The sequence below is a fragment of the Lutra lutra genome, chromosome 10 (assembly GCF_902655055.1).
Source record: "Lutra lutra chromosome 10, mLutLut1.2, whole genome shotgun sequence".
Classification (NCBI taxonomy): Eukaryota; Metazoa; Chordata; class Mammalia; order Carnivora; family Mustelidae; genus Lutra; species Lutra lutra.
The window spans coordinates 101,224,851-101,241,297 of record NC_062287.1 but is presented as its reverse complement, the minus strand read 5'-3'; the positions used below and the strand labels follow the sequence as shown (position 1 = coordinate 101,241,297).

The window sequence follows — 16,447 nt, the reverse complement described above, 5'->3', positions numbered from 1 at the left end:
ATGACTCAAGAAACACATAATAAATTAGATAAGTATATAAGAAAGTGTGAGTGTCTTAAATGTCCATGAGGGACACCTTTACTTTCCACTTACCTACTTATTTTACTGTTTGAAAATTTCAGCGGTAGCAAATGTTATCTTTATCACAATAATTTTAAAAAGAACAATGACAAAAAAAAAAAAGCTAGCAGAGCATGATGTTCTAGCCTATCTGCAATCTTTATGAGCTTCAAAGGGAGAAAGAATTCAAAGGTATTGAGCAAGTAGGTAAATTTAAAGCTGGCTTTTGCTACCATTCTCTCTCTCTCTCTTTTTAAAATTATTTTATTTATTTTCAGTGTAACAGTATTCATTGTTTTTGCACCACACCCAGTGCTCCATGCAATCCGTGCCCTCCCTAATACCCACCACCTGGTTTCCCCAACTTCCCACCCCCTGCCCCTTCAAAACCCTCAGGTTGTTGTTGTTGTTGTTGTTTTCAATTTCTTTTCAGGGTAACAGTATTCATTGTTTTTGCACCACACCCAATGCTCCATGCAATCTGTGCCCTCTCTAACACCCACTACCTGGTTCCCCCAATCTCCCACCCCACGCCCCTTCAAAACCCTCAGATTGTTTTTCAGAGTCCATAGTCTCTCATGGTTCACCTCCCCTTCCAATTTCCCTCAACTCCCTTCTCCTCTCCATCTCCCCTTGTCCTCCATGCTATTTGTTATGCTCCACAAATAAGTGAAACCATATGACACTTGACTCTCTCTGCTTGACTTATTTCACTCAGCATCATCTCTTCCAGTCTCGTCCATGTTGCTACAAAAGTTGGGTATTCATCCTTTCTGATGGAGGCATCATACTCCATAGTGTATATGGACCACATCTTCCTTATCCATTCGTCCGTTGAAGGGTATCTTGGTTCTTTCCACAGTTTGGCGACCGGGGCCACTGCTGCTATAATCATTGGGGTACAGATGGCCCTTCTTTTCACTACATCTGTATCTTTGGGGTAAATACCCAGTAGTGCAATTGCAGGGTCATAGGGAAGTTCTATTTTTAATTTCTTGAGGAATCTTCACACTGTTCTCCAAATTGGCTGCACCAACTTGCATTCCCACCAAAAGTGTAAGAGGGTTCCCCTTTCTCCACATCCCCTCCAACACACATTGTTTCCTGTCTTGCTAAAAACAAAAACAAAACAAAACAAAAAACCTACTAAAAACCAAAGAAATTTTCACTGAAAAAAAGAAAAAGAATTCATGGAAGACTTGATGGATGTGATCCTAAGCTGAATTTTGAAGAATGAAAACGCCCAGAACAGACTTCTTAGAAATGGAGATTCCTACATGAAAGATTTGTCCTGCAAGGCTAACACTGGGACATGGTCATGGTCATGGCCTTCTATTTTGTGCCCTAGCCTATTCCACGTTCCAGGGATGGCCTCAGGCTTCCCCCATATATACATGAAGGGCAATAATGCATCTCTTCTCTTGCCCTCTGTCCAACACTAATAGAAATTCTCTATCAGACCATGAGCTTATTTTCCTTTTCATTAAAAATGTCTTATTCCATATCTTTAAGATAACTACCCTTTCTCTCCTATCACTCTTGCCAACTTCTTGAAAGAATAACCTTCAGGTACTGCTTCCATTCCTAAGCACCCACTTACTTCCATGTAAACTGGCTAGCACCCCACCATCCACTGAAACTTCTGGGGTTATCATGACTACTTGGCTGCCCAACCCAGGAGTTCATGCTCAGTATTTGCGCTCTTAGGTTTCCTTGCAGCATCTGGACTTGTTAAGCAGCCCACTCTACTATCCTGGTTTCTCAATGCAGGACTCCCTTTATTTCTTGCCTTTTCCAAACATTCATTAGTGTCTCCCACTGGGTGAGCATTTCCTGAGGTTCTGTTTCCTTCACATGTACCTTCTCTCTTTGTGCAATAGTACTCACTCTCATGATTTCCCTACAAGAATGTCTCAAGTTCTCTCTACCTCTACTTCTGGTTTTTTACTGTTGCTTCTAAATCATAGTTGGCAATTTGGTGAAGGCTATGAAATTCTCCTTCAAAAGATATTTTAAACACACAAAACAAAGGAGTACTATAATAATTCAATTATTTAAAAATATGATCAAAGGCATGAGATCTGTCTGCTCTGTTCAATAGAATTTTCTGCCTCTTTGGCAGTGCTCTATATCTGTGCTTTCCAGTACATGTGGCTAGTGAGGACTTGAAGTGTGGCTAGTGCTAAAGTGTGGTTACTGAGACTGAATTTTTAATTTCTCTTAATTAATTAAAATTTAATTATGAATAAATACATGTGATTGGAGCCTTGTGCATCAGAGAAGTGGAGATCTAAATACTTATTTCTCCATACATGCAAGAAAATTCTTAGCCAAGTAGGTTCAGTCTCCCTAAAAAATCATTGAACCCTATTCTGAAGCAGTTCCTTATCCTGACATATCTTTTGATATTAAGGTATTATCAGTCACCAGGAATCAAAACTTCTGTCATCTTTAAGCTACCCTCTTAAATGCCATAAATAGCGAACACTTATTAAGTATTCACTAGGTCTTAGGCACTGCTTTGAGTGATTTTCATACATTATCAAACTGCATTAAAAGCATACTATAGAAACTGCTGTTTACTAAATTTGCAATAGGTTAGAAGGTTAACTAATTCACCTGATGATATAGCCATATCATGAATTGGCAGATCCAGTTGTTTCCAGGTTCACCAGAAGTACTAATTTTTCATATAAGGTCAACGAGACCCACTGAGAAGTCAGGTTCCTTGCATGTACCTGGAATTTGTTTATCTCAGTGATGCCATGAGTTATCGCATGGTGATCCGAAGCTCCAAATGGCAGTTACCTACATGATAAAAACTGGGAATAGGAATTTGCTTTTCAGAGAAAATGATATTTGCTGACATAATGCTCAACTGAGGAGTCTCTCCTAGTTGAGATCCAGAGATGAAGGTTTTATTTTCTTTAATAACTGCTACCTCTTCTGCTCTTTGGATCTTCCCTCTCCAGGTGGGCAGTGAGTTCCATTAGTATGATTGGAGTCAGATGTCTTAGCTGTGCAATCATATTAAGACAGTCTCATTATGGTTGTTAAGATATAGCACTTTCCATTTTAAAACATCCGTCTCATAAATGAATGTCATCTGCATTGCTGATGGGAATGTAAAGTGGTACAGATCCAATGCAAAACAGTTTGGTAGTTTCTCCTAAAGTTAGATATGCATTTATTGTATGAATGATGCAGCAGTTGTGCTCTTGGTATTTGTCCTGGAGAAATTAAAACTCATGTTCCCACAAAAACCTGGACATGAAAGTTCATAACAGATTTATTTATCAGAGTTCCACACTGGAAACGATCCCAGATGTCCTTTAACAAGTAAAGGGTTAAACAAACTGTAGTATATCCATGCAATGGAATACCATTGATCAGTAAGAAAGAATAAATTATTGACACATACAACAACTTGGATGATACTCAAGGGCATTATGCAATGTGAAGAAAAGGCTATATACTGTATGATTCCACTTACATAATGTTATTGAAATAACAAACTGATAGTGATGGAGAACAGATCAGTGGTTATCAGAGATTAGTGCTGAGGGAAGGGAGGTGACTATCCAGGGGTAACACAAGGGAGTTTTGTTGCAATTGAGAAATTCCCTATTTTGATTATGGTGATGGTTACTTGAGTCTGCACATGTGATAAAACAAAGAAAAAAAAGAGTGCATGGAAATACTAGTGAAATAAAAATAATGTGGGTACTTGAGTTAATAGTATTTATTTTGTCATGGTCAGTTTTCTGGTTTTGACTATGTACCATGATTACGTTAACAGTTACAAAGGGAGAAGATAGGTGGAGGGTATGTGGTTACTTTATACTATAATTCTTGTAACTCTCATGGGTCTTAAACTATTTTAAAATAAAAAGTTATTAAAAATCAACATGTTCAGTTTAAAGCTTTTCCTACATTTTCCAAAAACCTTGCACAAGCTGGCCTGGTGGCTCTCTCTCCCTTCTGGTGTTGGAGTGGGAAGGAAATGGTTTCCTATATTTGCTCTTCCATTATATCAGAGCTCCTCAATCTTAGCTCTATTGATGTTTTGGGCCAGATAATTCTTTATTGCTGGGGGTGGGACATAGGAGTGGAGCTGTCCTGAGCTTTGTAGGATGTCTGGTAGCATTCCTGGCCTCAACCCATTTGGTGTCAGTAGAAAGCTGCTCCCATCCCTCTGCCAAATCATGACATACAAACTGTCTCTCCAGATATTTCCAGTTGTTCACTGACAAGCAAAATCACCCATGGTAAGGAATCAGTGCCTTATATGATCATTCCCATAATGACAAGGATGGTGCGGATGGATGAAGCACTCACAGGCCTCATGGAGGAAAGAAGACTCAATTCCGAGCAGGTCTGGGGCATTTGTCTACAACTTCTAGCTAACTCACAACTGATGACGAAATGCTGTCCCTCTACCGTGGTCTGCAGGCAGCATGCAATTTTGCCTCAATTTGCGTCAATTTTGCCTCCCTGCCTGACTCTTTCTGGGGCTCATGCGATCGCCCTTCTTTTCTCTTTTGCCAGGTTATGCCACTACACTAGGTTAAGTAAAAATAAAATATTTGTAAATATAGTGATTATGGAGGAAAATAATAAATAATTCAGGCCCATCCTCTCTGAAAAGATTTCTCCACCTGCAATAGTCTTGGAGATCTTCCTCTTCAACCCCCTCTGGTATCTGTAGTTGACTTCATTCATTTGGCATGAAGCCAGGGTGATGTGAATTGTTAATTACCTAATGGACCATGTCTAGCATATCAACTAGAACAAAGACGGTAGAATGTCAAATGACATAAAGAGAATGACCTAAATGACCTGAGAAAAGCTAGAGTTCAAACTCCTTACAAACAGTTGATTGGGACTTATCTAGTGTCAGACATGGAATAAGTTTAGGCCCAGGCCATACCCAGGGTCTCTAACCCAGAGTCTCTAACTCACATTTAGTGGCCTTCTAATAAATGTACTTTCCAAAGACAAAGGTGATTGGTTGTACAGAATGAAGATTGAGTATTAATTATGGAACTAGATAGATCTGGATTCCAGTGTCAGTTCCATAATTACATAGGCTATGTGACCTTGAAAAAAGAAATTTGTCCCACTCTGAACATCATCTGTGAAGATTGTGATAGAATCTAATTCATAAATACATCAGTGAGGATTAATTGAAATAATGTACTTAAATTGTTTAGCACAGAACTTGCCTCATGCAAATAACCCATCATCCTCATCCTCATCTTCATCATCATAGCAAGTGCTTTGGAGTTTAGAAAACTCTTTTACATCCATTTAATCTTCCTAACCCACAGGTGGCTTTGGGAGGTAGGTGTCAGTGACACTTTATAGATGTGGAAATAGATTCAGAAAAACACTCGACTAAACCCGCACATCCTGTTGACATGAAAACACGGGCATAGGTCTTCTGATACCAAGACTCGTGCTTCTCCATTAGTTTACCTGAACAACCAGTTAATATTTTTGTCCTTAGTGGCCATCTTGGGGCCTTGCATGTTCACAGTAGGTGCTAAATATTTTCTGGGACCAGTTGTTTTTATTGTTTCTTGTGTGTTCACTTGCCTCTCCCCAACATAACCTCCCTAAAAATTCTTAGAGGGAGGGTCCTCATCTCAGGTATAGGACCACACACATATGGTTTGGAACTGAACCCATAACTTGTTTTCCATAAATACTCATTGATGCAGATGACATTACAGAATACAAGGGAGATAGGACATGAGCTCTGATATCCCATACTTCCATGCAGGGATCAGAGAAGGCCCAAATGAGACCATAGGTCAGACAGGTGAAATGGGGCAGGAAAAGATCACCAGACCACAGCTCACTAAATCCTTTTGTCACTTTGATTCTGGTCAAAAAACCCAAACCAAAACAAACCAACAAACAGTGGAGCAAAAAGAATACAAAGATGGGGATGGTTGTGCTATCTTCCATAATTGTGGATGGGGATGGTTGTGCTATCTTCCATAATTCAAAATGCCTCAAGAAAAACACACTTTTATCCCAAGATTCATGAAAAAGGTATGTGTCTTTGCTTTTTGCTGGTGCAGCCTAAGTTATGATAACAACTACTAGCTAATGACATTTTGACACGGAGTTGAAAGTTATATAACCTTTTTTGTTATTCTTGAAATGAAACAACTTTCCCCGGAGGCTTGAGCCACAGATGTAAAAGAATGTCATGGGGGGAGCTGAATATGAAGGTCTGTGTGCCTGCTGTCCTTGATGGGGATGGAAGGAGTGGCATGGAAAGAATTAAACAGCTAGTAAATGCAAGGTCAGGCTGATACCTTGATGGGATATGTGTTTTATTTAAAGCATAACTGGTTACCAATGGGAGATTTTAAGTAGCTGAGGAACATGATCCGATTTGAGATTTTCCAAGATCATTCATTTGGATACTGCATAGGAAGAGGGGAGAAGAAAGTTAAGTGGAGAGATCAGTTAGGATGCCCTCATGGCCCTTGTCTAAGTAAAAGGTGATAGTGGATTGGATAAGAGGAATGACAGTGGAAATGGATTGTATGACTGAATTTATTCTTTAAGACTCTTCTCTGATATATCGCTTTTCTAACTAGAAAAAAAAAGTAAAATTTGAACTTTCAAAAGGCAGCTCCTTGGGCGCCTGAGTGGCTCAGTGGGGTAAGCCTCTGCCTTCAGCTCAGGTTGTGATCCCAGGGTCCTGGGATCAAGCCCTGCATTGGGTGTTCTGCTCAGTGGAGCCTGCTCCCCCCCCCCTCTGTCTGCTTCTCTGCCTACTTGTGATCTCTCTCTCTGTTAAATAAATAAATAAAATCTTAAAAAAAAGTCGGTAAAATAAAAAAAAGAAAAGAGGCAGCTCCTTGTTTCTACTTCCCTGCTCTTTCACATTGTCTAATGCTTAATCCTATCAGAACCTGTATTAGATTAAATTATATCTAATTGCCACTTTCCTTTGCACATCAAACTATCAAATATCATTAGTTTCATATGGTTCCATGTAATAAATAAACTAATATCAGTTGAACATACACTTGATGAGCATCTATCTCGTGCCATCCTTGTGCTGGGTCTGACCACCTTGTATGTGTCTATTTTTAATTGCCTGACTTTGTTAATACACAGGGACACCCCACCAAGGGGCAGAGAACATGACCTTTATGCCTGCATTTCCAACCTCCTGCACAGTGACTGGCAGATTTTAGCAGAAAAACATTATTTGAAAGAAGAAGCAAGCCTCAAAGGGTTGAGAGTCCTTGGCTAACCCAGGAGAAAATGTAAATAGAATTAACAAACTCTGTGGTTCTGGGATGGCTTTTCTGGTTCAATATGTTACTGTCCTCACTCAGGTCATTGATTAAAGAGAGAAAGGAGAGGAAGGAATAGAAAGAGTTCTGTAATTGCTACCCAAACCTGAAGGGACATGGATCTCATCTCTTGAGTAGAGGCTCTAAGCACAGGCAGGAAATAGTTTCTCCCCCCCCCCCCCCAAAAAAAAGGCTTGTCTGCACCAATTGTGAAAAGTAAGGAAACATCAGGAAAAAAAAAAAGTTAAGTTTATAAATTCAGGAAGATTTCCTGGATAGAATTCTTATAGTACTATAGTGACTGAGATCACAGGCTCTATGAAAAGATGGTGATTTATATCATGATCAGTATTATATCCTCAGGTCTAGCACAGTATACATTTTGTAACTAACTATTTGTTCAGTGATTGAATAAGTAGGGTCCCAAGAAGAGGAAATATCTGGATGAAGGAAAGGGACAGCTCATCCCAATTACCTTGATCCTGGAAGGTCTCATTTCTCATGCTGGATTCCAACTGACTGCCATGACTGATTTCATCATTTTAACTTAGAATCTTTTGCTCTGAAAAATATGGCAAGAGTTTGTTTGGGTAGATTAGATAATTATGGGTTACCTAGAGAGCCATTGTAAATGTTGAATTCTGGGTAAAACCCTGTGGAAATTCTGATTCAACTAGTCTACAGCGGTGTTTCAGAGTCTGCATTTTCCTAAAGCCCCCAGTGATTTTGCCAGCCAGGTTCTTAGGAACCATGGCCTGTGGTTCCATGAATCCCCACACGCCGTGACTCACTCACCTCCCAGTTCTGAGATAGGTTATTTACCGTATAAAATGGGTGTTTTAGGTAATGTCAATTTGCTATTCATTCAGTGAGTACTTATGAAATATTAAATATAGGTAAAACATGGCAAAAAATAGATTGCTTGATCTGCTTTAAAAATTTCCTAACAGGGGCACCTGGGTGGCTCAGTTGTTAAGCATCTGCCTTCAGCTCAGGTCATGATCCCAGGATCCTGGGATCAAGCCCCGCATCGGGCTCACTGCTCGGTGGGGAACCTGCTTTTCCCTCTCCCACTCCCTCTACTTGTATTCCCTTTCTTGCTGTATCTTTATCAAATAAATAAATAAAATCTTAAAAAAAAATTTCCTAACAGAAAAGCAGTTACTACCCAGTTCAATGAACAAAAAAGAATACTACTTTGGGGTCAGAAGTTTCATGGTACCTTCTAATCAGGTCATAAGAAAAATTCCTCCTATATATGTGAACTCATAAATTCCACAATACAAAAAGGTCAGAGAGTGAGGATTTTTTTTAAAAGTTATTTTCACTATCTCAAGCTGGAGTCATTTATCCTGAACTTTTCTGCTTGCTTCTCAGAGGTGGAGTACAGATGTAGTCCAAGATAAACTAGAAGATGAAACTCTGACCATAAAGGTAAAACATAGTTGTGAATTATGAAGTTGGATATGTACTTAGAGGTTCTGAAACTCATGGGACTGGTGGCTAACTTGTGATAAAGCAAATGTTGAACTGGGCATCTGGCCTTCTAGTCTGAGTTACTGATTAGCTGGATGCATTACAAAGCCATTTTCCCTTTCTGTGTATCACATTGAGGGATTGTATCAGTTAAAGTCGTTCTCAAACACAAGGGCTTGGGGATCCCCAAGAATACTGAATTAGAAGCCAAAGCTATCACTTTGGCTGATCATTTGCTATCTAGATATTTAAGACCACAAACGCAAAACACTTGAACACCAACATTGCATGGCAGAATTTGCTAATAAGGTAGTCATCCTAATATAGATATTATTTTTATAGGTTGAATGAAAACAAAATTTTTCATAAAGTAGTTAGGGATGCCAAGAAATTACATTGGATAGTATCTGAGATTCCTTCCAGCTGTCAGGTAAAAAGAAGCCATGTCTGATTTCCTGGCTGTGATAAACTCTTCAGTCCTCTTCTCTGACCATAGCCAAAACGTACTTCTGATTCTGCTCTATCACACAGGGAGATTAATCCTACATATAGCATAAGGTTTAAGAACAGGCACTCCTTTCCTTAGAACATTCTAGTAGGCATTCTTCGATGATCCATAAGAAAGGGTACATGTGCAATCTGCCACCGCTTGTTTATCATCTGTTACCCTGTTGCATTTTCTGTGTTGCTACACTAGACTATGTGTGGACTCACTAAGGAGACACAGTGCCTTGCTTGTGCAAACCACCCTGCCTTCCTGTGGGACACCTGTTCATCCTTCAAAACTCAGGTTAAGCAGCACTTCTATTTTTTCATGATCAACCTTGCTCGAGCTAGGACTTTTTTGTGTTCTCCCTGTCCCTTGGGCACAGTGTGATTATAGCTCTTGTCACATCTTAATTGCATTGCCCTTGTTGTCTCCTCCATGAGACCAAGAGTCATTTGAGGGACAAGCCATTATCACTCCTGCATTTTTCAAACCTGGCACTACATAGTGCTTCGGACTTGATTACAGGATGAATGAATGGATCAATGCATAAAGAAGGCCCATATTCTACTCTGTCATATATTCTCTGTGATGGAGGTGGCAAGTCTCAGTTAAAACACACCCCAGGCTCACTTCCCATCTCAGCAGTGCTGAGTCTTGTGACTCCTTTCAGTGTCATTCCTGATTGTTCCCTCCCGCCCTTGTTAGAAGTGTCCTATAATCCTATCAGAACCTCAGGTGAACTAATTTTTTTTTGGGGGGGATATGATATCATAGTCTTATGTTATCTTCATCTTTTCAGATCTGATGATAATTGTGAAGTCTGCAAAACAAATTCTCAGGAAGGGAAAAGGTGATCTCTGAAGGCCTGATAAACTCTTCAGATGATAAAATAAACTTTGGGTTTCTAAGAGGTGTTTGCTGCTCCAAATGGCTGTTTCATGCCTGTGCAGGCTGATTTCAGTAATAAATATTCAGCTCTGCAGTTGATTTTCTGATTTTCATAGTCCTCATTACTTTTTATGGCGTAAATATTATGTTCCAAAATGTTAATTGGAATTTCTCAGGCAGTCTTCACAGCTGGCCCTTAGCATGGTTCTGTAAGAAAGATTCAGAAGAGACAGGAACCTGCTCAAAGTCACACAGCTGGAAAGTGAGGTGACCAGAATGTGGACATGGCTGGAACACTGGTTCCAGCTGAAGCTCTATTTTGTCACAGTGTCATTTGGCTATACCTAATCTTATTGGTGTCTATGTATTATCAAGCTGTACCCTAGTGATCCTCCATCTTTCTCCCTCTGTTTGGGCAGAGCCTTTGAATGTTTCCTAAAGGAATTTGTCTTCAATTTCTGACCTATTGTCTGTGGCCTGATCCCAAACTGGAGGAATGGAATATTGAGGACCTCCCCTTCCTATCCTTTTACCACATATGGTACCAAACACTCACTGTGCCCCTGGGAGTCTGTGAGGCCCCTTAGGAAATGCCAAGATACATAGATTAGTTCTTCCCTTATAGTATATAAAGGGAACAAAATAATTTCACAAATAATGACAACACAAGGCATTTAAAATTGCCATTCCAGTGTGGGGAGTAAAAGTTGGAAGAATTCTTATTTGCTTGCCATAAACAAGGAAATCTTCCTAAAGGAGGTGATGTTGAATTAGGCCATGAAAGATAGAGAAGCTCCAATGGCATCACTAAGGGAGAACACAAGGGCAGAGGTAATAAGCAAAGATCTATGTAAAGATAAAGAGCACAGTGAGAATGAGGAACACTCAAAATTCCTGGGTCAGAGCATGAATGGAAGCAGCATTTGGAGAAAAAAATGTGAATTATAGTGTTAATGTTGGATTGCAAAATGCTTTGAATGCCAAGTTTAGGAGATTAGGTCTGAACATTCTTAAAGATTCTGGGAATTCTATGATCTAATTTGTAGAGGAGCTTCAAAGTTGTGAAAGAGAATGTTTTTATAAGAGCTTTACCTGGAAGATGGTGAATTGGGCAAGCCACTGTGGAGGGCAGACTAGAATGGGGAAAGACTGGAGGCAGAGAGAACAATGAGATAGTTTGTGCAATAGTTTAAGGTGAAAAGTAATGGGGTTAGAAAACAGATGAGGATGGTGGGAGTGAAGCAGGAGGAGCCAGATATTACCTAGCCTTTTCACTGTGAACACACACATCATCCCTTGACTCTTTCGTTGAGATATCAAGAAATAATATTTTTAGAGGAAATGCCAGTTGGTAGAATTAATAGCTGCAAAAGATTCATATTTTCCTTCTCAAATTCCACTGTAGTAAATGATACATTTATTACCCTGAGCAGGTTCTACAGATCTCTTCTTTGTCTCATAAGGTGGATAGATAATATAAACGTTATGCTGCATTTAAGAAGACATCCAGATGGCCAACAGACACATGAAAAAGTGCTCCACATCTCTCGGCATCAGGGAAATACAAATCAAAACCACAATGAGATATCACCTCACACCAGTCAGAATGGCTAAAATTAACAAGTCAGGAAATGACAGATGCTGGCGAGGATGCGGAGAAAGGGGAACCCTCCTACACTGTTGGTGGGAATGCAAGTTGGTGCAACCACTCTGGAAAACAGCATGGAGGTTCCTCAAAATGTTGAAAATAGAACTACCCTATCACCCAGCAATTGCACTGCTGGGTATTTACCCTAAAGATACAAACGTAGTGATCCAAAGGGGCTCGTGCACCCGAATGTTTATAGCAGCAATGTCTACAATAGCCAAACTATGGAAAGAACCTAGATGTCCATCAACAGACGAATGGATAAAGAAGATGTGGTATATATACACAATGGAATACTATGCAGCCATCTTGCCATTTGCGATGACATGGATTGAACTAGAGGGTATCATGCTTAGCGAAATAAGTCAATCGGAGAAAGACAACTATCATATGATCTCCCTGATATGAGGGAGAGGAGATGCAACATGGGGGGTTAAGGGGGTAGGAGAAGAGTAAATGAAACAAGATGGAATTGGGAGGGAGACAAACCATAAGTGACTCTTAATCTCACAAAACAAACTGAGGGTTGATGGGGGGAGGGAGGTTGGGAGGGGGGTGGGATTATGGACACTGGGGAGGGTATGTGCTATGGTGAGTGCTGTGAAGTGTGTAAACCTGGTGATTCACAGACCTGTACCCCTGGGGATAAAAATATATATGTTTATAAAAAATAAAATTAATAAATATTAAAAAAAAAGAATATCAAATATCTGAAGGAAAACTTACTAAAGATTAGGGATTGGCATGATATGGTATATCAGAAAGAGTCCTAGAATGGGAACCAAGAGGTTGGAGTTCTTGCAATGATGTGTCCCTATCTAACTGCGGCTTTGGGCTAGCCATTCACTCTTTCTGAGCTTCAAGTCCTCTCAGACTAAATGGTGGGGTTGGGCCTCTGTGGATTATCAACTTTTCCCTGTATAGAGCCCTTGATTCAAGTAAGTCCTTGTGAGGAACCTAAGATATAAAACAGGTACATGAAATATGCAGTGGTAAGGCTGGAGTGAGGAGCTTGAATTTTGCTTGGCCTCTGTATGAACTTCCCTGCCCCCAATCTCTGGGACTCTATGGGGGGCATTGTCAGAATTCTAGAGGGCATTGCAGGTTATTAGATAGTCTCAGATGTTTCTTTAAGCTCATCATAGTGATGCATGAGTTTCTTGGTGAAAGTTCCACATTGAATTCCTTAACACCTTTGTTCTCCTGAGTTTGCTAGAAAGAGGAAGCTATATCCTATACATGGTGGCTTTCTTTCAGTGCCTTAAACATCTCAAATTTGTTCTTGCTTTGAGCCTTTGTACTGGCCAAATCAGTGCAATCTTTTCCAAAGATACTGTTTCTCCATATTTTTACATGATTTACTACTTTCTACTCGTTTAAATCTCTAAATAAATAGGTTCCCAAAGGGTCCTTCTGTTAGAGGCTAGCTTGCCAGGAAGACCCTCACTTGGATCCATCCCTTCCCAGGCCCTGTGAGGAATCCCAGAAAAGTGCTCACACACCATTTGTTTTTGCAAAGTTTATGCAAGTGAGATATTTTAATTGCAATTGACTATGGCCACTGTCTCCTCCTTCTCTTGCTTTTCCCTCTTGTCACACTTTTCCTTGTGAGTGGATTTTGAAATATAGTACTTCACTTTCTTCATCCATGAAATGAAAATTACAGTATCTACCTCCAAATGTTGCAAGGATTAAATAAGTTCCTACATGAAATGTGTTTAGAACAGTGAAAGACTGGCATGCAATAAATGCTTATTTTTAAAATTGTTAGTCACCATATTCGTTGTTTGCATATAACACCCAGTGCTCCATGCAATACATGCCTTCCTTAATACCCATCACTGGGCCAACTCATCCCCCACACTTCTCCCCTCTAAAACCCTCCGTTTGTTTCTTGGAGTTCACAGTCTCTCATGGTTCATCTCCCCCTCTGATTCCCCACTTTATTTTCCCCTTCCTTCTCCTAATGTCCTCCATGCTATTCCTTATGTTCCATGAATAAGTGAAACCACATGATAATTGACTTTCTCTACTTGACTTATTTCACTCAGCATAATCTCCTCCAGTCCCATCCATGTTGATGCAAAAGTTTGGTATTCATCATTTCTGATGGCCGAGTAATATTCCGTTGTATATAGGGACCACATCTTCTTTATCCAGTATATATTTTTAAGTGAAACAGAAAAGCAGTACATTTTTGTAGTATATATTATTTTGGGATAAGGAAGGAGGATAAGAATATGAAATTGTATTTGCTTGTACTTGCATTAACACTTGAATGATGCTCACAAAACCAAAAATAAACCATTTTCAGTTAGTGCTGGGGCATGGGGATGAGGGATGGGGAGGGGTGCACAGGGAAGGAGGGAAAGTGAGACTTCCAAATGAATATGTTTTTATATTGCTTCAATGAAACATAAATGATTTGACTATCCAAAAAGGGAAAATGAAGTTAAAAGAATTCCCACAAGTGGAACATATTTGTAAAGAACTTTGGGCAAGTTTTTAAAACTCAAATTTCTCAGCTATAAAATGGGGGAAAACAGAATTTACTTAAATCCTTTTTCAGTTGTTTACACAAATTAAGCTTGTTCTTTTTATTTATTTATTTATTTATTCATTTGAAAGAGAGAGAGAGAGAGCGTAGCGGGGAGGGGCAGAGAGACAGGGAGAGAGAGAATCTTAGGCAGACTCTCTGCTGAGCATGGAGCCCCATACAGGGCTGGACCCCAGGACTCCGAGATCATGACCTGAGCCAAAATACAGAGTCAGACGCTTAACTGACTGTGCCACGCAGGCGCCTTACAAATCAAGCTTATTCTTGACTGAGGACACACACTTGCATGCCTTCTGCATGGAAGGGGGTTTGGAGAGCCCTTCCATCTGACAGACAGTCTGATCTGTTGCTAGTTTCCTCCTTTGAGAAGGCTTCTCCCTGCTCTGTTCATTAGCCTCTGGACAATTTATTTTTTCTCATAACTTCTTTTTTTTAAAATAATTTTTTTAAATTTATTTTCAGCATAACAGTATTCATTGTTTTTGTACCACACCCAGTGCTCCATGCAATCCATGTCCTCTCTAATACTCACCACCTGGTTCCCCCAACCTCCCACCCCCCACCTCTTCAAACCCTTCAGATTGTTTTTCAGAGTCCATAGTCTCTCATGGTTCACCTCCCCTTCCAATTTCCCTCAACTCCCTTCTCCTAACTCCCCATGTCCTCCATGCTATTTATTATGCTCCACAAATAAGTGAAAACATATGACACTTGACTCTCTCTGCTTGACTTATTTCACTCAGCATCATCTCTTCCAGTCCCGTCCATGTTGCTACACAAGTTGGGTACTCATCCTTTCTAATGGAAACATCATACTCCAGAGTGTATATGGACCACATCTTCCTTATCCATTCATCTGTTGAAGGGCATCTTGGTTCTTTCCACAGTTTGGCGACTGTGGCCATTGCTACTATAACCATTGGGGTAGAGATGGCCCTTCTTTTCACTACATCTGTATCTTTGGGGTAAATACCCAGTAGTGCAATTGCAGGGTCATAGGGAAGTTCTATTTTTAATTTCTTGAGGAATCTCCACACTGTTCTCCAAAGAGGCTGCACCAACTTGCATTCCCACAACAGCGTAAGAGAGTTCCCCTTTCTCCACATCCTCTCCAACACATGTTGTTTCCTGTCTTGTTAATTTTGGCCATTCTAACTGATGTAAGGTGATATCTCAATGTGGTTTTAATTTGAATCTCCCTGATGACTAGTGATGATGAACATTTTTTCATGTGTCTGATAGACATTTGTATGTCTTCACTGGAGAAATTTCTGTTCATATCTTCCGTCCATTTTTTGATATGATTATCTGTTTTGTCTGTTTTGAGGAGTTCTTTATAGATCCTGGATATCAGCCTTTTGTCTGTACTGTCATTTGCAAATATCTTCTCCCATTCTGTGGGTTGCCTCTTTGTTTTATTGACTGTTTCCTTTGCTGTGCAGAAGCTTTTGATTTTGATGAAGTCCCAAAAGTTTATTTTGGCTTTTGTTTCCTTTGGCTTTGGAGACATATCTTGAAAGAAGTTGCCGTGGCTGATATCGAAGAGGTTACTGCCTATGTTCTCCTCTAGGATTCTGATGGATTCCTGTCTCACGTTGAGGTCTTTTATCCATTTTGAGTTTATCTTTGTGTACGGTGTAACTTCTTAAAGTTGGCTAAACCTCTCTCTCTTTTCACTTGTTTATCTAACATTTGTGTATTGAATCCCAAGAACCCAGAGCCATGTTTCATGTCTAAGGTATTTTTTGAATGAATGAATGTCTGAACCCAATGCAAGATACATATTAAAGACCCAGTGGATTTTAGCTATTTCTGTCAGGGGCTACCTATCAAGGATCAGGCTGGTGTACTCTTCCACTTCTGTATCCAAATACTATCTTGTAAGAATATATTCCTTAGTTTAACCTTAACACCAAGACTTAACTCCCATGGATAACATTTGGAGTAAGAATTAAATAAAATTAAAAGACTTTCTAAAATCAAGACCACTCTCCTGTTCCTTG

At 39.8% G+C, this 16,447-nt stretch overlaps 1 protein-coding gene across 7 annotated transcripts in view; it reads left to right on the top strand.

Annotated features, from left to right (window-relative positions):
* The window catches only part of LOC125079097 (olfactory receptor 5G3-like), a 62,131-nt gene that overhangs the window by 12,720 nt on the left and 32,964 nt on the right, over positions 1-16,447 (top strand). For all 7 annotated transcript variants that reach the window (XM_047692478.1, XM_047692484.1, XM_047692482.1 and 4 more), the window contains exon 2: positions 8,763-8,819. The gene's annotated coding sequence lies outside the window, so the exon portion shown is untranslated. The remainder of the gene's footprint in view (positions 1-8,762; positions 8,820-16,447) is intronic.